This window comes from Gigantopelta aegis, chromosome 2 (assembly GCF_016097555.1).
Source record: "Gigantopelta aegis isolate Gae_Host chromosome 2, Gae_host_genome, whole genome shotgun sequence".
NCBI lineage: Eukaryota > Metazoa > Mollusca > Gastropoda > Neomphalida > Peltospiridae > Gigantopelta > Gigantopelta aegis.
In genome coordinates this window covers 81520-104504 of record NC_054700.1, presented here as the reverse complement: position 1 = coordinate 104504, position 22985 = coordinate 81520, and the positions used below count along the sequence as shown (strand labels likewise).

General features: G+C 40.8%; 1 protein-coding gene across 1 annotated transcript in view; it reads right to left on the bottom strand.

Annotated features, from left to right (window-relative positions):
• Nucleotides 1–22985, bottom strand: part of LOC121376440 — a 56407-nt gene that overhangs the window by 730 nt on the left and 32692 nt on the right. The window lies entirely within an intron of this gene.

The following is a 22985-nucleotide window of genomic DNA, read 5'->3' as shown; positions in this document are numbered from 1 at the left end:
GGGCATTTCCCTTTAATTGGGGCACAAACCAGTCTCCCCCACCCCCTATTCCAAAAGCAAAAAGGGACCCGTACGCCTGAAGGTAACGAGAAAACGTTTTGTTAAATTTTCAAACCTGTAGGCCTATCTCGCCTTTTTTCCCCTTTATTAAGATGAGACAAACACGAAAGCATGTCATTATAAGACTGCAATTTGTGATAGACGTTTAAAGAATTTGCGTTCATGACTCTGTTTTTAGTGTTAAAATTATAACAAAATGTCATTTTAGTGCAATTCATTATACACATGTATATATTTTTTAGCAGAATAAAGATAACTTTTTTTATTGAAAATTATCTGTGAGTGTGATTAAAATACAAAGCAATAGCAATACTCAGAACAGTGTGTAAAGTGGTTTATATCGTTTTTATACAAGTACGTGCATGTGCGTCTTAAATAAATGCGTTTAAAGAAAAAATAGTTGGGGTAATAAATAGAATAATAAATGATATACCAGTTATTATAAAATTTATGTCCCTCGCTGAAGTTCATGACAACTAAAAATTATTTCACTCATTATTTAAAAAAAAATAATAACTGGTATCTTGTTTATCATCATCTATATATCTCAGGCGCTTTGTTGTTCGTTCGCCACGAACATGGTGAATAATTGTTGTGTGAAGGGGTGGATCGAGAACATCATTTGTTATTTTTTATAACACATACTTGTTAACATGTACGTGTGTTAACAAATTTGAAGACATATGACTGGCTACTCCTAGGTGATGTTTAGGTCACCAATGTCATTCATCCAATGGAAAAACAGCACAATCGAAATCGATTACACTGTAATGTATAGTTAACCTGACAATCATTTGTCTGTGACGCGTAACTTAGCTACAAGCGGAAGGGCTGTAAATATTTTTTAGTCGAAAAAGATGTCAAAATTTGCTTGAAACCTGATTTGCTGATTAAAAACGAATCAAACTCGCTTTCGCTCGTAAGATACATTTTAAAACAACTTATTGTAAGATAAATGGTATCTAACAGCCACTCATGTATTATTACCTATATACAGTCGTGCTAAAAGAAAGACAAAATGGCATCTTGTTTAAAAGGGCGGGGTCGAACCCCCTGATTCCCCACCCTTTATCTGCTACTGTAGTGGGTTCAAATGGTCTCTAAAAATACGTTCACATTTAATGGCTCTGCGATACTGATGTAAAACACCATTTTGCTGGCGAAATTATCTATGAAGAAAAGTTACTTTGAGCAAACGCAGTGAAAAACCACCTCAAGGGCAGGTTTAAACAAGCAATACAATTGCAACCCAATGTTAAACTAGGGTTATTGAAAACCAGACAATAGGTTTAACCCATATGTTTGCAAAACCCACCGATAACCCAGACATATGAAATCGGCCCTAAGGGTTTAATAAACCTTTACTCTGGGTAATAGAATGCAGTGAATCGAGTTTGTTCTTTTCATTGCTGCACGGTAAGTTCGGATCGTTTTGGGCGTTACTATTTTACAGTTGCACGTGTTATAACCCTGTGCTTAGTAATGGTTAAGTATGCAGTTTATCGAAACAAACTTCCCAGATATTCCGACGCATTAGATCACAGTTATTTTTATTTTGTTTAATAAGGTATTAATCTAGTCTATATTTTGTATAGTGCATGGCAAACTATAAGTATGTATCGAAGTTTTATATGCCAACTTACAGAGGTTACAGTTGTTTCGTGATAATAATTTGAAGTTTAAAACAAAATTGGGAATACATATTGTGCTATAATGTACAGTAAAATATTGTTAATATTGCTTTTATTTGGGATTGGGCAAGTACAGGTGAAATCCTGCTGTAGATGGACGAGCAACAATGTGCAGCCGACGAAGGAAACGCTTCAAGGGAGCTGACAGGTAATTGAGATAAACAGTCGTTCATTTGGCACAATTAACGGCGCAGACCCTAGATACTAAGTTTAGTTATCTACAAAGCTGCAACACACATTTCGATAAGGCTATACCAGAGAGAAACTAAAGTCTGTGGTGTTTAAACAGGGAAACTAAAGTCTGTGGTGTTTAAACAGGGAAACTAAAGTCTGTGGTGTTTAAACAGAGAAACTAAAGTCTGTGGTGTTTAAACAGGGAAACTAAAGTCTGTGATGTTTAAACAGGGAAACGTCGTCTAAAAATCATTACAGTTTGTCTTGATAGCCATTACTTCTCAGACGAATGTGCTTGTTTAGAATTACGAAAAATGCATTTTGGAGTATTGCAAAAACTTGGATGACCAGAACCACGTCAGGTGTACGAACATTAATATTCTAAATGTAAGTACTTCTAATTTAAATTATAAACAGCGCCTTTAATAGTGAACAAATACGTCATAGTGTTTCAAAACTAGGGTCTGTCACTTTAAAAGGTCTCATAGCTGCATCATTACAAAAACTATTCTTTAGTTTGTATTGTGACCTCTATCGATTGAACCTAGATTTACATGCCCATAAAATATTATAATATCTGAATAATTGTATTTATACTGTTTATAAATCTATATTATTGAAAAATCAAATTGATGTCACTGAGAGGTTATTTCGTGACATCACAGTTTGGATTTTAATTCCATCTCTATATTGACAATGACCTAGTGGATACGCAATTTGCGATTGGCTTTTTTGGCAAGTTAATATATATTATATTCGGTAAATTGACAGCGATTCGAATTTGGCGATCTAACTAGTGGACACTACCGTACGGCCTTTCTTGTCGCGGTCAATCTAATGAAAATTAGCTCCACTGGTTAATTACTATTACCTGTGGATCTAACAGCACCCCGTTGGAGCTCATATCTAGTTGACCTTTCATTCGACCAATCAAAACCTTACATGCAAAATCATGCCAGTGATTTGAAAAGAATTTGTGAAAACATTCGGGATTATGGTATACGAAATGATTAGGGTGAATTACGAAGTATGCCGGAAACTAATTTCAATATAAAATTTTATATAAAATTCGTTTCAATACGAAAAAAACCCGTTATGGTGTAGCTATTAAATCTGTTTATGCTAGTATACAATCCAGTGTTTATTACTGCACTTTTCCCCCTGTTTTTTAATGTTGAAATATACCAACACGTTCGCATAAATAGTCGCGCCTATTTTTAGAATTTGTATGCTCTCGAATAAACCTATACAAGGCGAAGTGTAATTGATAGATATTTAAATTGTTATTTATAGATAAAATGTCATCTGGACATATGAGTCCACACAATGCTGTTAGATCTACTGGTAGACCAGTAGAGCTAATTTTAATCCGATTGTGTCGCTGTGGTCTTATTGCACGAGCAGTCATTACCAGTGTATTAAGGTGACCTTATTGCACAAGCAGTTATTACCAGAGTGTCAAGGTGGCCTTATTGCACGAGAAGTCATTCCTAGTGTGCCAAGGTGATCGTATTGCACGAGAAGTTAATGCTAGTGTGCCACGGTAGTCGCATTGCACGAGCAGTCATTACCAGTGTGCCAAGGTGACCACATTGCACGAACAGTCATTCCCAGTGTTTCAAAGTGACTTTATTGCACGAGTAGTCATTCCCAGTGTGTCAGTGTGACCTTATTGCATGAGTAGTCATTCCCAGTGTGTCAGTGTGACCTTATTTCACGAGTAGTCATTCCTAGTGTGTCAGTGTGACCTTATTGCACGAGCAGTCATTCCCAGTGTTTCAAGGTGACCTTATTGCACGAGTAGTCATTCCCAGTGTGTCAAGGTGACCTTATTGCACGAGTAGTCATTCCCAGTGTGTCAGTGTGACCTTATTGCACGAGTAGTCATTCCCAGTGTGTCAAGGTGACCTTATTGCACGAGTAGTCATTCCCAGTGTGTCGTGACGTTATTGCACGAGTAGTCATTCCCAGTGTGTCAAGGTGACTTTATTGCACGAGAAGTCATTCCCAGTGTGTCAGTGTGACCTTATTACACGAGTAGTCATTCCAAGTGTGTCAGTGTGACCTTATTGCACGAGTAGTCATACCCAATGTGTCAAGGTGACCTTATTGCACGAGTAGTCATTCCTAGTGTGTCAAGGTGACCTTATTGCACGAGCAGTCATTCCCAGTCTGTCAAGGTGACCTTATTGCACGAGTAGTCATTCCCAGTGTGTCAAGGTGACCTTATTGCACGAGTAGTCATTCCCAGTGTGTCAGTGTGACCTTATTGCACGAGTAGTCATTCCCAGTGTGTCGTGACCTTATTCCACGAGAAGTCATTCCCAGTGTGTCAGTGTGACCTTATTGCACGAGTAGTCATTCCCAGTGTGTCAAGGTGACCTTATTGCACGAGTAGTCATTCCCAGTGTGTCAGTGTGACCTTATTGCACGAGTAGTCATTCCCAGGGTGTCGTGACCTTATTGCACGAGTAGTCATTCCCAGTGGGTCAGTGTGACCTTATTGCACGAGTAGTCATTCCCAGTGTGTCGTGACCTTATTGCACGAGTAGTCATTCCCAGTGTGTCAGTGTGACCTTATTGCACGAGTAGTCATTCCCAGTGTGTCAGTGTGACCTTATTGCACGAGTAGTCATTCCCAGTGTGTCAGTGTGACCTTATTGCATGAGTAGTCATTCCCAGTGTGTCAAGGTGACCTTATTGCACGAGCAGTCATTCCAAGTGGGTCAGTGTGACCTTATTGGACGAGTAGTCATTCCTAGTGTGTCAGTGTGACCTTATTGCACGAGTAGTTATTCCTAGTGTGTCAGTGTGACGTTATTCCACGAGTAGTCATTCCCAGTGTGTCAGTGTGACCTTATTGCACGAGTAGTCATTCCCAGTGTGTCAAGGTGACCTGATTGCACGAGTAGTCATTCCCAGTGTGTCAGTGTGACCTTATTGCACGATTAGTCATTCCCAGTGTGTCAAGTTGACCTTATTGCACGAGTAGTCATTCCTAGTGTGTCAGTGTGACCTTATTGCACGAGCAGTCATTCCTAGTGTGTTAGTGTAACGTTAATGCACGAGTAGTCATTCCCAGTGTGTCAAGGTGACCTTATTGCACGAGTAGTCATTCCCAGTGTGTCAGTGTGACCTTATTGCACGAGTAGTCATTCCCAGGGTGTCGTGACCTTATTGCACGAGTAGTCATTCCCAGTGTGTCAGTGTGACCTTATTGCACGAGTAGTCATTCCCAGTGTGTCGTGACCTTATTGCACGAGTAGTCATTCCCAGTGTGTCAGTGTGACCTTATTGCACGAGTAGTCATTCCCAGTGTGTCAGTGTGACCTTATTGCACGAGTAGTCATTCCCAGTGTGTCAGTGTGACCTTATTGCATGAGTAGTCATTCCCAGTGTGTCAAGGTGACCTTATTGCACGAGCAGTCATTCCCAGTGGGTCAGTGTGACCTTATTGCACGAGTAGTCATTCCTAGTGTGTCAGTGTGACCTTATTGCACGAGTAGTTATTCCTAGTGTGTCAGTGTGACGTTATTCCACGAGTAGTCATTCCCAGTGTGTCAGTGTGACCTTATTGCACGAGTAGTCATTCCCAGTGTGTCAAGGTGACCAGATTGCACGAGTAGTCATTCCCAGTGTGTCAGTGTGACCTTATTGCACGAGTAGTCATTCCCAGTGTGTCAAGTTGACCTTATTCCAAGAGTAGTCATTCCTAGTGTGTCAGTGTGACCTTATTGCACGAGCAGTCATTCCTAGTGTGTCAGTGTAACGTTAATGCACGAGTAGTCATTCCCAGTGTGTCAAGGTGACCTTATTGCACGAGTAGTCATTCCCAGTGTGTCAGTGTGACCTTATTGCACGAGTAGTCATTCCCAGTGTGTCAAGGTGACCTTATTGCACGAGTAGTCATTCCCAGTGTGTCTGTGTGACGTATTGCACGAGTAGTCATTCCCAGTGTTTCAAGGTGACCTTATTGCACGAGTAGTCATTCCCAGTGTTTCAAGGTGACCTTATTGCACGAGTAGTCATTCCCAGTGTGTCAAGGTGACCTTATTGCACGAGTAGTCATTCCCAGTGTGTCAGTGTGACCTTATTGCAAGAGTAGTCATTCCTAGTGTGTCAGTGTGACCTTATTGCACGAGTAGTCATTCCTAGTGTGTCAGTGTGACCTTATTGCACGAGCAGTCATTCCTAGTGTGTCAGTGTGAGCTTATTGCACGAGTAGTCATTCCCAGTGTGTCAGTGTGACCTTATTGCACGAGTAGTCATTCCCAGTGTGTTTGTGTGACCTTATTGCACGAGTAGTCATTCCCAGTGTGTCAAGGTGACCTTATTGCACGAGCAGTCATTCCCAGTGTGTCAAGGTGACCTTATTGCACGAGTAGTCATTCCCAGTGTGTCAAGGTGACCTTATTGCACGAGAAGTCATTCCCAGTGTGTCAAGGTGACCTTATTGCACGAGAAGTCATTCTCAGTGTGTCAGTGTGACCTTATTGCACGAACAGTCATTCCCAGTGTTTCAAGGTGACCTTATTGCACGAGTAGTCATTCCCAGTGTGTCAGTGTGACCTTATTGCACGAGTAGTCATTCCTAGTGTGTCAGTGTGACCTTATTGCACGAGTAGTCATTCCCAGTGTGTCAAGGTGACTTTATTGCACGAGAAGTCATTCCCAGTGTGTCAGTGTGACCTTATTGCACGAGTAGTCATTCCCAGTGTGTCAGTGTGACCTTATTGCACGAGTAGTCATTCCCAGTGTGTCAGTGTGACCTTATTGCACGAGTAGTCATTCCCAGTGTGTCAGTGTGACCTTATTCCACGAGTAGTCATTCCCAGTGTGTCAACGTGACCTTATTGCACGAGTAGTCATTCCCAGTGTGTTTGTGTGACCTTATTGCACGAGTAGTCATTCCCAGTGTGTCAGGTGACCTTATTGCACGAGTAGTCATTCCCAGTGTGTCAAGGTGACCTTATTGCACGAGTAGTCATTCCCAGTGTGTCAGTGTGACCTTATTGCACGAGTAGTCATTCCCAGTGTGTCAAGGTGACCTTATTGCACGAGTAGTCATTCCCAGTGTGTCAGTGTGACCTTATTGCACGAGTAGTCATTCCCAGTGTGTCAGGTGACCTTATTGCACGAGTAGTCATTCCCAGTGTGTCAGTGTGACCTTATTGCACGAGTAGTCATTCCCAGTGTGTCAGTGTGACCTTATTGCACGAGTAGTCATTCCCAGTGTGTCAAGGTGACCTTATTGCACGAGTAGTCATTCCCAGTGTGTCAGTGTGACCTTATTGCACGAGTAGTCATTCCCAGTGTGTCAGTGTGACCTTATTGCACGAGTAGTCATTCCCAATGTGTCAAGGTGACCTTATTGCACGAGTAGTCATTCCCAGTGTGTCAAGGTGACCTTATTGCACGAGTAGTCATTCCCAGTGTGTCAAGGTGACCTTATTGCACGAGTAGTCATTCCCAGTGTGTCAAGGTGACCTTATTGCACGAGTAGTCATTCCCAGTGTGTCAGTGTGACCTTATTGCACGAGTAGTCATTCCCAGTGTGTCGTGACCTTATTGCACGAGTAGTCATTCCCAGTGTGTCAGTGTGACCTTATTGCACGAGTAGTCATTCCCAGTGTGTCAGTGTGACCTTATTGCACGAGTAGTCATTCCCAGTGTGTCGTGACCTTATTGCACGAGTAGTCATTCCCAGTGTGTCAGTGTGACCTTATTGCACGAGTAGTCATTCCCAGTGTGTCAGTGTGACCTTATTGCACGAGTAGTCATTCCCAGTGTGTCAAGGTGACCTTATTGCACGAGTAGTCATTCCCAGTGTGTCAGTGTGACCTTATTGCACGAGTAGTCATTCCCAGTGTGTCAGTGTGACCTTATTGCACGAGTAGTCATTCCCAGTGTGTCAAGGTGACCTTATTGCACGAGTAGTCATTCCCAGTGTGTCAGTGTGACCTTATTGCACGAGTAGTCATTCCTAGTGTGTCAGTGTGACCTTATTGCACGAGTAGTCATTCCTAGTGTGTCAGTGTGACCTTATTGCACGAGTAGTCATTCCCAGTGTGTCAATGTGACCTTATTGCACGAGTAGTCATTCCCAGTGTGTCAGTGTGACCTTATTGCACGAGTAGTCATTCCCAGTGTGTCAAGGTGACCTTATTGCACGAGTAGTCATTCCCAGTGTGTCAGTGTGACCTTATTGCACGAGTAGTCATTCCCAGTGTGTCAAGGTGACCTTATTGCACGAGTAGTCATTCCTAGTGTGTCAGTGTGACCTTATTGCACGAGCAGTCATTCCTAGTGTGTCAGTGTGACCTTATTGCACGAGTAGTCATTCCCAGTGTGTCAAGGTGACCTTATTGCACGAGTAGTCATTCCCAGTGTGTCAGGTGACCTTATTGCACGAGTAGTCATTCCCAGTGTGTCAAGGTGACCTTATTGCACGAGTAGTCATTCCCAGTGTGTCAGTGTGACCTTATTGCACGAGTAGTCATTCCCAGTGTTTCAAGGTGACCTTATTGCACGAGTAGTCATTCCCAGTGTGTCAGTGTGACCTTATTGCACGAGTAGTCATTCCTAGTGTGTCAGTGTGACCTTATTGCACGAGTAGTCATTCCTAGTGTGTCAGTGTGACCTTATTGCACGAGTAGTCATTTCCAGTGTGTCAAGGTGACCTTATTGCACGAGTAGTCATTCCCAGTGTGTCAGTGTGACCTTATTGCACGAGTAGTCATTCCCAGTGTGTCAAGGTGACCTTATTGCACGAGTAGTCATTCCCAGTGTGTCAGTGTGACCTTGTTACACGAGTAGTCATTCCCTGTGTGCCAAGGTGACCTTATTGCACGAGTAGTCATTCCTAGTGTGTCAGTGTGACCTTATTGCACGAGTAGTCATTCCCAGTGTGTCAGTGTGACCTTATTGCACGAGTAGTCATTCCCAGTGTGTCGTGACCTTATTGCACGAGTAGTCATTCCCAGTGTGTCAGTGTGACCTTATTGCACGAGTAGTCATTCCCAGTGTGTCGTGACCTTATTGCACGAGTAGTCATTCCCAGTGTGTCAGTGTGACCTTATTGCACGAGTAGTCATTCCCAGTGTGTCAGTGTGACCTTATTGCACGAGTAGTCATTCCCAGTGTGTCAGTGTGACCTTATTGCACGAGTAGTCATTCCCAGTGTGTCAAGGTGACCTTATTGCACGAGTAGTCATTCCCAGTGTGTCAGTGTGACCTTATTGCACGAGTAGTCATTCCTAGTGTGTCAGTGTGACCTTATTGCACGAGTAGTCATTCCCAGTGTGTCAGTGTGACCTTATTGCACGAGTAGTCATTCCCAGTGTGTCAGTGTGACCTTATTGCACGAGTAGTCATTCCCAGTGTGTCAAGGTGACCTTATTGCACGAGTAGTCATTCCCAGTGTGTCAGTGTGACCTTATTGCACGAGTAGTCATTCCCAGTGTGTCAGTGTGACCTTATTGCACGAGTAGTCATTCCTAGTGTGTCAGTGTGACCTTATTGCACGAGCAGTCATTCCTAGTGTGTCAGTGTAACGTTAATGCACGAGTAGTCATTCCCAGTGTGTCAAGGTGACCTTATTGCACGAGTAGTCATTCCCAGTGTGTCAGTGTGACCTTATTGCACGAGTAGTCATTCCCAGTGTGTCAAGGTGACCTTATTGCACGAGTAGTCATTCCCAGTGTGTCTGTGTGACGTATTGCACGAGTAGTCATTCCCAGTGTTTCAAGGTGACCTTATTGCACGAGTAGTCATTCCCAGTGTTTCAAGGTGACCTTATTGCACGAGTAGTCATTCCCAGTGTGTCAAGGTGACCTTATTGCACGAGTAGTCATTCCCAGTGTGTCAGTGTGACCTTATTGCAAGAGTAGTCATTCCTAGTGTGTCAGTGTGACCTTATTGCACGAGTAGTCATTCCTAGTGTGTCAGTGTGACCTTATTGCACGAGCAGTCATTCCTAGTGTGTCAGTGTGAGCTTATTGCACGAGTAGTCATTCCCAGTGTGTCAGTGTGACCTTATTGCACGAGTAGTCATTCCCAGTGTGTTTGTGTGACCTTATTGCACGAGTAGTCATTCCCAGTGTGTCAAGGTGACCTTATTGCACGAGCAGTCATTCCCAGTGTGTCAAGGTGACCTTATTGCACGAGTAGTCATTCCCAGTGTGTCAAGGTGACCTTATTGCACGAGAAGTCATTCCCAGTGTGTCAAGGTGACCTTATTGCACGAGAAGTCATTCTCAGTGTGTCAGTGTGACCTTATTGCACGAACAGTCATTCCCAGTGTTTCAAGGTGACCTTATTGCACGAGTAGTCATTCCCAGTGTGTCAGTGTGACCTTATTGCACGAGTAGTCATTCCTAGTGTGTCAGTGTGACCTTATTGCACGAGTAGTCATTCCCAGTGTGTCAAGGTGACTTTATTGCACGAGAAGTCATTCCCAGTGTGTCAGTGTGACCTTATTGCACGAGTAGTCATTCCCAGTGTGTCAGTGTGACCTTATTGCACGAGTAGTCATTCCCAGTGTGTCAGTGTGACCTTATTGCACGAGTAGTCATTCCCAGTGTGTCAGTGTGACCTTATTCCACGAGTAGTCATTCCCAGTGTGTCAACGTGACCTTATTGCACGAGTAGTCATTCCCAGTGTGTTTGTGTGACCTTATTGCACGAGTAGTCATTCCCAGTGTCTCAAGGTGACCTTATTGCACGAGCAGTCATTCCCAGTGTGTCAAGGTGACCTTATTGCACGAGTAGTCATTCCCAGTGTGTCAAGGTGACCTTATTGCACGAGAAGTCATTCCCAGTGTGTCAAGGTGACCTTATTGCACGAGAAGTCATTCTCAGTGTGTCAGTGTGACCTTATTGCACGAGCAGTCATTCCCAGTGTTTCAAGGTGACCTTATTGCACGAGTAGTCATTCCCAGTGTGTCAGTGTGATCTTATTGCACGAGTAGTCATTCCTAGTGTGTCAGTGTGACCTTATTGCACGAGTAGTCATTCCCAGTGTGTCAAGGTGACTTTATTGCACGAGAAGTCATTCCCAGTGTGTCAGTGTGACCTTATTGCACGAGTAGTCATTCCCAGTGTGTCAGTGTGACCTTATTGCACGAGTAGTCATTCCCAATGTGTCAAGGTGACCTTATTGCACGAGTAGTCATTCCTAGTGTGTCAAGGTGACCTTTTTATTGCACGAGCAGTCATTCCCAGTGTGTCAAGGTGACCTTATGGCACGAGTAGTCATTCCCAGTGTGTCAAGGTGACCTTATTGCACGAGTAGTCATTCCCAGTGTGTCAGTGTGACCTTATTGCACGAGTAGTCATTCCCAGTGTGTCGTGACCTTATTGCACGAGTAGTCATTCCCAGTGTGTCAGTGTGACCTTATTGCACGAGTAGTCATTCCCAGTGTGTCAGTGTGACCTTATTGCACGAGTAGTCATTCCCAGTGTGTCGTGACCTTATTGCACGAGTAGTCATTCCCAGTGTGTCAGTGTGACCTTATTGCACGAGTAGTCATTCCCAGTGTGTCAGTGTGACCTTATTGCACGAGTAGTCATTCCTAGTGTGTCAAGGTGACCTTATTGCACGAGTAGTCATTCCCAGTGTGTCAGTGTGACCTTATTGCACGAGTAGTCATTCCCAGTGTGTCAGTGTGACCTTATTGCACGAGTAGTCATTCCCAGTGTGTCAAGGTGACCTTATTGCACGAGCAGTCATTCCCAGTGGGTCAGTGTGACCTTATTGCACGAGTAGTCATTTCTAGTGTGTCAGTGTGACCTTATTGCACGAGTAGTCATTCCTAGTGTGTCAGTGTGACGTTATTCCACGAGTAGTCATTCCCAGTGTGTCAATGTGACCTTATTGCACGAGTAGTCATTCCCAGTGTGTCAGTGTGACCTTATTGCAAGAGTAGTCATTCCCAGTGTGTCAAGGTGACCTGATTGCACGAGTAGTCATTCCCAGTGTGTCAGTGTGACCTTATTGCACGATTAGTCATTCCCAGTGTGTCAAGGTGACCTTATTGCACGAGTAGTCATTCCTAGTGTGTCAGTGTGACCTTATTGCACGAGCAGTCATTCCTAGTGTGTCAGTGTGACGTTAATCCACGAGTAGTCATTCCCAGTGTGTCAAGGTGACCTTATTGCACGAGTAGTCATTCCCAGTGTGTCAGGTGACCTTATTGCACGAGTAGTCATTCCCAGTGTGTCAAGGTGACCTTACTGCACGAGTAGTCATTCCCAGTGTGTCTGTGTGACCTTATTGCATGAGTAGTCATTCCCAGTGTTTCAAGGTGACCTTATTGCACGAGTAGTCATTCCCAGTGTGTCAGTGTGACCTTATTGCAAGAGTAGTCATTCCTAGTGTGTCAGTGTGAACTTATTGCACGAGTAGTCATTCCTAGTGTGTCAGTGTGACGTTATTGCACGAGTAGTCATTTCCAGTGTGTCAAGGTCACCTTATTGCACGAGTAGTCATTCCCAGTGTGTCAGTGTGACCTTATTGCACGAGTAGTCATTCCCAGTGTGTCAAGGTGACCTTATTGCACGAGTAGTCATTCCCAGTGTGTCAGTGTGACCTTGTTACACGAGTAGTCATTCCCTGTGTGCCAAGGTGACCTTATTGCACGAGTAGTCATTCCTAGTGTGTCAGTGTGACCTTATTGCACGGGCAGTCATTCCTAGTGTGTCAGTGTGAGCTTATTGCACGAGTAGTCATTCCCAGTGTGTCAGTGTGACCTTATTGCACGAGTAGTCATTCTCAGTGTGTCAGTGTGACCTTATTACACGAGAAGTCATTCCCAGTGTTTCAAGGTTACCTTGTTGCACGAGTAGTCATTCCCAGTGTGTCAGTGTGACCTTATTGCACGAGTAGTCATTCCTAGTGTGTCAGTGTGACCTTATTGCACGAGTATTCATTCCCAGTGTGTCAGTGTGACCTTATTGCACGAGTAGTCATTCCGAGTGTGTCATGGTGACCTTATTGCACGAGTAGTCATTCCCAGTGTGTCAAGGTGACCTTATTGCACGAGAAGTCATTCCCAGTGTGTCAGTGTGACCTTATTGCACGAACAGTCATTCCCAGTGTTTCAAGGTGACCTTATTGCACGAGTAGTCATTCCCTGTGTGTCAGTGTGACCTTATTGCACGAGTAGTCATTCCCAGTGTGTCAAGGTGACCTTATTGCACGAGCAGTCATTCCCAGTGTGTCAGTGTGAACTTATTGCACGAGTAGTCATTCCCAGTGTTTCTTGACCTTATTGCACGTGTAGTCATTCCCAGTGTGTCAGTGTGACCTTATTGCACGAGCAGTCATTCCTAGTGTGTCTATGTGACCTTATTGCACGAGTATTCATTCCCAGTGTGTCAGTGTGACCTTATTGCACGAGTAGTCATTCCCAGTGTTTCAAGGTGACCTTATTGCACGAGTAGTCATTCCCAGTGTGTCAGTGTGACCTTATTGCACGAGTAGTCATTGCCAGTGTGTCAAGGTGACCTTATTGCACGAGTAGTCATTCCAAGTGTGTCAGTGTGACCTTATTGCACGAGTAGTCATTCCCAGTGTGTCAAGGTGACCTTATTGCACGAGTAGTCATTCCCAGTGTGTCAGTGTGACCTTATTGCACGAGAAGTCATTCCCAGTGTGTCATTGTGACCTTATTGCATGAGTAGTCATTCCCAGTGTGTCAAGGTGACCTTATTGCATGAGTAGTCATTCCCAGTGTGTCAGTGTGACCTTATTGCACGAGCAGTCATTCCCAGTGTGTCAAGTGCACGAGTAGTCATTCCCAGTGTGTCAAGGTGATCTTATTGCACGAGAAGTCATTCCCAGTGTGTTGTGACCTTATAGCACGAGCAATCATTCCCAGTGTGTCAAGGTGACCTTATTGCACGAGAAGTCATGCCCAGTGTGTCAAGGTGGGGGGGGGGGGGGGGGGGGGGGGGGATGGAGGATGTTATGGGGCCAGCGTACGCTTTTTTTTGAAAATGAAAAATGTCGATGAACATTTTTCATTTTATGATGTACACTTTTAGGGGGAGGGGTGGAGGTGGTCAAAAGTGTACGGTTTGTACGCTCGTGAACATGTTGAAAATTATGGACGGCCCCTTACAATTGTATTTAAATGTGACCGGGTCAATGATAACGCTTACCGTAGGTCTTTCCCGTCCTCGCCTGTATTACATATATTTTAGTGACATACACGTGAAACATGGATGATCGGCTAAACAAACAGTATGAAAATTAAATAGAATACATATTTTTATTTCAATAAAAACAAGCAAACAAACAAATATTAAACCAACGTTAGATTGTTAATAATGAACATAAAAATCTAGATTTATACCTGTAGTTTTAATCTTTCGGGCGTCACTTTATATCTGAAGTTTTTTTGTTTTGTTTTTTGTCACCTTTGGTTATCACAATGTTTTTGACACACACTGGTACTTTGATTGTCAGTGTTTCGGAATCATTACTTTCGACCGGTTCTTTTTTCACAGGCAAGTGTCTCGAAGCGAAGATTAGAAACAATGATGTCAAAACAACTGGCGCGAACACGCAATGGCGCTTGCCCCGCCCATATCAAGTAATGGACATATGAAATGCCATCTAAATCGGTTAGAAGGCTTAAGACGTTTCTTCAGAAATAAGAACATGCTCCCCTTCGGTCCGCCCCTTCTTATTTCTGAAGAAACGTATTAATGCCTTCTAACCTATAATAATAAAGTTACAATATAAATCTGTAAATATAAAATAATTATTTTCTTTACAAAAGCCCCAAACAAACAAAAATTAAATATTAAATAGTTTCGCTCATTACATTACCTTATCAATTGCAACATTTAAAAAGGATACCTGTATTGAGGAAGCTAGCAGCGTTAAAAAGGACGCCTATAGCAAGAGGTTATGGCACACCACCCTCATTTCCATGTTATACTGTTTAGAAGGCTTTAAATGTATTCGAACACCTAAAATTCAAAATGTTCTCGGAGAAGCATGCCCTGGCCCACAGACACATTTATTTTGATCCACAGACATTTGCCCCACCTCCGCCCCGATTTTCAAATACACTCTGCGGGCCCTGTGTAGGGTTAGGGTTAGGGTTAGGGTTAGGGTTAGGGTTAGTTAAACAATTTCTGTTAGACTATCTGCTCATGTCAAATTCATCTGCAACAAAGCTCATGGTAGATGTACCAATAAATGTTTAAGGATATCTAGAAAGTATGTCTTATGCCAGCTCAGTGATGCACATATGCACTCAAACAGTGATTGGTCTTCAATTAATTTTCCTGGCACAAATGGCTAATGTTTCAGCTTTTTGTATTGTGATTTTTTTTTTCATTTGACTTTTTGTTATACATAGTCACTCACCATTAAAGGTTGCATATCATTGTTCTTCATCACGTCAAAGGCAGTATCCACTGAAACTGCCTTTGCTGTACAGATGTTCTCACCAAATGCATTTAATCAACTTTGAATGAGGCTTATTACAAGTACTATGGAATATATTCATAACCCGTTAAACGTTTGGCTTTGGAAACTCTTTGTGATGACACGTTGATGTTCTGCTGTATGACTTTAGCAGCAACATTTAGCCTTAGCCCTATTGTAACCTCTAGAATCCAGGGTGTCAACAGTATGCCTATTTGGATGTGGTCACGTTATGATTTGTTGGTATATTCCATGGACTCTTTGTACAAACATACAATTTTAGACAATAATATCTTTGTTTATATTACAAAGATATCAATAAACACATGATCAATATGGGTTTTAAATCAATAACAGACTTTTAATCAGTTTTAGTCTAACGTGAGCTCATTTTAATAGCATCTCACCAACATATAACGTCAAATTCACTTTAAATGTAGGACCCAAGTAGTATTTAGCAGCCTAATTTAGATTTATGTGCAATGAAATTCCTAAACAGACCATTTGATGGTGTCAACCTAAACTTCAAGTGAAATGGTGGAAATTAAATTACTTAATGTAAAAAAGGTGTTACGTGATACCCTAACCCTCTAAGGATGACAGGATTGCTTCTGTTTCTGAAATTTATATTGTACTAACTTGCTTTTCCCTTATTTTTGCCTTGCCCATCCCAATCAATATTGTATTACGTGTTTTATTTAGTCACTGGTAACAATTCCATTGAATTATTGCTGCTAAGGAAATAGGGGTAGAGTTATAACATGTGCAATTACACAGAAAATCCTGCAGCAAAACTTTCTTTATAGGATGTAAATAATAACTGGATATCCAAATGAGAAACTGTTGTAATTAGAGCATTTAAAGAGACAATTTGGGATGCTGATCCTAAACTTTATGTTATATTTCTACTGGAAAATAAAACTGTGTGAATTGTATGTTGTAATGTTAAAGAAAAAGTGTTATATCAGACCATAATCCTCAAAGGATTTCAATATTGGTAACATATCTGAATTCTCCAATCCATTAACTCCCAATCCTCCACATTTTGTATTCCTAAATGTCTTGAAAAAATATATTATAATGCTTTTTATTATAGCCAGTCTTTAGCAATTCTGTCAAAATATAATGGAGGTATGATCACAAAACGGGTAGATACCCACGGATAGCTGTGAGTCCTGCAGTGCTATCATTGATTTTCCATACCCAAAGATGTAGGCCTTGACAGAAATCACTATGAGCATTCGTCCACCCAGATGGTACCGACCGACCTCTCCGACTCACGGACAAGAATATGTATCTAGCTCTCGCAGACCCCAGATGGTTTTGTATGGTTCCATTAAAAACACGTTTGATTGTTTACGTCATTGTCAAAAGTGATTAAACATGATTTCCTTCCCATCATACCACTAAGGGTCATTCTACAGAAAGTGTCACTTTTATGTCCCTGCACAATTTCGCTTTTATTTATATATAGAAAACTAAGTTTGTTATCTTTAACGATACCTTATTAATAATATCACCCTATCATAGCATTTGTCTTTCTCTGGTAATCAGCTTTGATACAGATTTTATTCTGGATTAGTGGAAAATGTCATTGGTGTTACCTGTTCGAAGCATAACGCTATACATAACATGCACTGTTAAAATATATAACGGAAGACATACCACTGAATAATCATAATGTAATACCTACAGATGGCTGGTTTACTCACTAAAGAAGGAATTTTGTAAATATTTTCCGTATTCAAAATATGCTGGGCAATATAAGCTTGTCCCTGAAGTTTTTGTCATTGGTGTTACTGTATATACTTATGAGAAAACAAAAGAAACTGAATGCTCTCTGGATGAAACATTCCACCAGTAGATATCGGCCATCAAACCTATTGGTTAAAAGCAGCAGACGTATGAAGAATTATGAGTACTTTTGTTTAAATCTAACGCATGTGTTGTCAAAATATAAAAGTAGGTTTGTACACAGTCATTGGTGTTACAATCGTATTTATGTCATCGTTATTAATTTTAAGAAACTTTTTGTATGTTATTATAGACATAGTATGTCTGCTACAACATTGTACTTTTTCAGTTTTCTCAACTAATTCTTCAGACAGCAAACATTAATTATTTAATTAGTTTGTCATTGGTGTTATCTGTCATTGGTGTTACCAGGTACTGAATAATATCAATGACCATTAGTAACACCATTGACAATGCGTTTTAATAAGATGCTGTTTTCCTCGTTTAGCATATTTTTGAAGATGATTTGAAAATTAAAGGGACAATGCAAGAGGTAGTCGACTGCCACGCTCGTACTTGTGAAAATTGTTTTGTTTTTTAAAGCACTTCAAATCAAGGCATAGCGGCAATTGATTTAAGGCGCTTCCACGCCGTCAAAGCGCTTGCTTTAAGAACCAAGGCGTGTAGGGCCGCTACGCCTAACGGCCCTGGGGAAACCCCTGGACATGTGCAGCATCATAGGTGCATAATCGCACTTTGGGTAAAATAAATGTTTTGTTTGAATATAAAGAGTATGTCGTCAACGTCCCTAACTGCGTTATGCTTCCAGCTCTGTTCGGTTTGTTTTCTCGAGAACGATTCGCGCAATTAACATCCTTATTTGTTGTCTGCTTGTCATTCATTTGAGGTTTTCTTCACAGTTAGTGAACATTTCCATTAACAATAAAGTTCAGACAAGTAGGTATTTAAATAGAAAACTTTACAAACCTCTACTAAAACGATTAATTATACCAAATCGTTTTTGTTTATTCCTTAAAATTATCGATATCGGGTCCACTTGACTCGTAGAAACTGACTTAAATTAGAGGAAGATGAATTAACATTCGGTGCGTGTCACATGACCTCACACGTGCCAGATCAAGTCCAAATCATTTATTTTTTTATGATTTGTAAGCCCCCAATTGTTAGAATTTGTTTTAATTATTATATTCAATCTGCAAAAGTTGCTACATATTTGTACATCAACTGTAGTGAATAGTAGACATATAATTCATTCGTAACAATTGTAAATAATTTTGAGTGTATAATTTCTGTTAATTAAGATTCAGTTCATTAGAAAACTTATATTTTACAACCTATTTACTGGTATGAACATAATGCCTGTCTGTATTAACAGCAAGTGTTAATGATGGGTTTTGGTAAAACGCGGACCGGAATGGAACGCTCGACAAAGTGAATTGTTCCTTTAAAAACATATTAAACAAAGTGTTCGTCCACTGTGCATAGTTGAAAATCATGTATTTTATCATGTAGCTAGTTGCTTTGAAAATTGAAAATGACGAACCGCGCATGTGTGAAAAGGTTATTTTTCCAAATGTATGTGTCTCAACGCAATTAAAAGCTACCAACCTTTCCAATTTAAATGTTAAAGGTTAACTTTATGATAAAGGAAAATTAAAATCATACCGAAAATGTGAAATATCAGAAAATTACATTACTTATGTTTTCATTTCCAATAAAGGCTATTTAAATTTTATTTTTAAAAACATTGAAAATTCTGCATTAAAAATGCTTTTGGTTAAAAGGAAAAAGGACCAAGAGTTAACTCTTTTGAATAATGACGTAGTTCATATGATTTATTTCTTGAAGTGTGACATAATTTGCTTTATTTTCTGTATAGTGTATGTACAAATTGGAACATTTAGCGAAGAGTTTTACAGCGCTTACGTGAAAGCAAAAATAGGATTAACACATTTTACTCGTTATGGGGAATACAAAGTATACAGTGAAATAGATGTAACCATAGTTCATAATTTTATTATGAAGTTAATCTTTAATGAAATAATTAAAACTGCCACAGTGTATAATTTAAGTCACATAATATATTATAGAATATCTGTCTGGAAATGCAAAAGTACACCCTTGGATACTTTTTAATGCTAAATTTATTCTAAATATGTTATTAAGGACACCCAAATAACACATCCATGTGCTCTTGATCACTATAAACCAATTGGATCCCACTGCTGAATTATCCCACTTGTCTGTAACACCAATGACATAATGAGCTTGTTCATAGAGTAACATGCGTCTGCACGTGCAAGCCGATTACAGTTCTGCGTAGCCATATATCATTTTATGTTTCTTTGTTCATCTAGTTTCCAAAAGTTAACAATAAAACGTTATATCTTCTAATTGTTTTATCTTGAATTTGTATTTTGAAAAGTGATGCTTTCTGTAGAATGAACCCGAAATGAAACATACATAATCTGGTTTGACATTGGCGTGCAAAAATGCACGTGCATCTTATTCGACAGTCCGTGGTACATGCTCACTGAAGTATACCAACCTGGTTGAGATGCGTAATAGCTAGACATATATGGCACGTTTGAATGTTATTACGTTATGGAGAGTGATGTGCGTCATGATTGTATTTCAGTAACTCGTACTTTCAAAGCAGACTACACCTTCCGTGTTACGTCTGAGCCCATTTGGGTTTAGTCTAATAACGACAAGGAATAGAATTCTCCTCAGCGGAAGTTATTTCCAACAGGTCTAATCTATTTGTAATGACTAATAGACTGTCGCCGAAACCGATAGCACGAAACGGCGATCAACTGAAATCGCTAGTTTACACCGATTAATACTCAACTCGATAATGCTCAGCAAATCAGAGCAAGCGAAATGTTAGATTTCTTTTTTTCTTCAAATATGTCAATATGTCGTTTTCTATTTCCAAAACTCATGTTCTATACCACAATCATAAACATTGACACACAAATAGTATTACTAAAGCTTAATACTACTACTACTACTACTACTACTACTACTACTATTAATAATAATAATAATAAAAGCGTATATGGGCAGTTCCATGATAACACACCTGACATGTAAATATGTCTACCAGCCTCTACTGAATAACTGTGATACATCAATATACTCTTGTGTGCTTTATGATAAAGTATACGGGCTACCCGTATGTCTACCAGCCTCTACTAAATAACTGTGATGCATCAATATACTCTTGTGTGCTTTATGATAAAGTATACGGGCTACCCGTATGTCTGTCAGCCTCTACTGAATAACTGTGATGCATCATGGTACTCTTGTGTGCTTTTGGTTTAAGTATACGGGCTACCCGTATGTCTACCAGCCTCTACTGAATAACTGTGATGCATCATGGTACTCTTGTGTGCTTTATGATAAAGTATACGGGCTACCCGCATGTCTACCAGACTCTACTAAATAACTGTGATGCATCATGGTACTCTTGTGTGCTTTGGGTTTAAGTATACGGGCTACCCGTATGTCTACCAGCCTCTACTGAATAACTGTGATGCATCATGGTACTCTTGTGTGCTTTATGATAAAGTATACGGGCTACCCGTGTGTCTACCAGCCTCTACTGAATAACTGTGATGCATCATGGTACTCTTGTTTGCTTTATGATAAAGTATACGGGCTACCCGTGTGTCTATCAGCCTCTACTGAATAACTGTGATACATCATGGTACTCTTTTGTGCTTTGTGATCAAGTATACGGGCTACCCGTATGTCTAAAACTCTGTGAAGTGTGCACAGATAATAAGTTGATGTCAAAATGTGTTCATAGATGATGGTAACGCACGAAAATGTCAACAGACCCATTAAAAAAAGACATTCAAAACAATCTCAACCTACTTATTTGAAATTTAAAACAATGTTTCCAGGGAATTTCGGAAATTGCTATACCATTTCTAAAATATTAATAAATAGTACTTGCTTCTCGATTTTCAACTGATCACCGTCGCTAATCAAATAAAAAAAAAAAAAAAATTCATTCCTTGGTTTCATTATAATATTTAAAGTTTTAAATGCATTAAATGTGTTCGTTTAAAAAAAAAAGTGACCAGGTGAAAGTTAATATTTTAACAAGAAGAATGCCAGTTAATGGATAGCTGTTTAATGGTGAATCCTGTTTGGCTGGAATGTCTGAAATAGAAATATCTGTTGAAGGAACACTACACTAAATGGAATTTTCTCTTTTTAAGAAGACAACAATGTTTTGCAGATATTCGGATTCTAAACATGACCCCAACACTTAAGGATATTTTTCAAGCAGCTAAAAGTTAAAGTTTGTTTAGTTTAGTGACACCACTAGGACACAGCGATTTATTAATCATTGGCTACTGCCTGTCAAATAACTTTGAAATGTAGTCTCAGTGGAAACATGCTATGTTTTTCCATTAGCAGCAAAATATCTGTTATGACCACTTTCCTATAGACAGCACAGCGAGTACCATTGCATTTGATACATGTATAGCAGTCATGGGGGGTATTGGCTGGCACAGGGTGGGGATCACAGGATACGTCTACCAAAGGTGTGTTTGATACATGTATAGCAGTGGTGGGGTATTGGCTGGCACAGGGTGGGGATCAGAGGATACGTCTACCAAAGGTGTGTTTGATACATGTATAGCAGTGGTGGGGTATTGGCTGGCACAGGGTGGGGATCAGAGGATACGTCTACCAAAGGTGTGTTTGATACATGTATAGCAGTGGTGGGGTATTGGCTGGCACAGGGTGGGGATCAGAGGATACGTCTACCAAAGGTGTGTTTGATACATGTATAGCAGTGGTGGGGTATTGGCTGGCACAGGGTGGGGATCAGAGGATACGTCTACCAAAGGTGTGTTTGATACATGTATAGCAGTCGTGGGGTATTGGCTGGCACAGGGTGGGGATCAGAGGATACGTCTACCAAAGGTGTGTTTGATCATACGACTAAAGAACGCTAGGCCATTACTATTCCGACTGAGTTAAGACCACGCCCCTTCTAAAGCAAGGAAAACAACATACATGCACAACACTTAGTAAGCAGCAAGATAGGTCAGATGCATATGTAGGCCAATACATTTCATTTTTTCATTTCAACTTATTTTCGTGCTTATATCCCATTAAGGTTTAAGTACGCTGTCCTGAGCACACACCTCAGCTATCTGGGCTGTCTGTCTAGGACAGTGGGTTAGTTAGTGGTTAATGAGAGAGAAGAGGGTGTAGTGGTCTTACACGTACCCATCGAGTCGTTAAAAGTCGCTCTGGGTTGGAGCCGGTACCGGGCTGCGAACCCTGTACCTACCATGGCTTAACCACAACACCACCGAGGCCGGTGGGCAATACAAATTGACTCAGCATCGATTGGTCCCACTTAACCATTTATTGTTCAGATTACCTGACAATGCTAGATCTAGCAAATATCGTATACAGGGTATATACAGGGTTTCATAAAGTATCAAAATTAACAGGGTTATCGTTCATTTTTCACATCATTGTTTCTTCTTACTTACATTCATGTGATATCAACTTAAAAAATAGAAATGAAAAACCATATATTCTAAACAGTCCTGACATCTAGCTACAATTAAAGGAACTAATACTATTACACATCTGGACAAGACTAATACATTTTGTACAGGAGGTCACGTGTGTTACCCAATAAGACACGTGTGTTACCTTGGTTGTCACGTGTGTTACCATGGTTTGTGGGAAAAGGGTTACTAATTTTTAGTTTATCGTTTGTGCAAGAAGCCTTCACCAGACGCCAACAGAGAATTTAGCTTGGCACAAAAGTTCAGCTTTGTGCATGAAAACAAAACAAAAACATCATCGTTTTTACTGTAAAA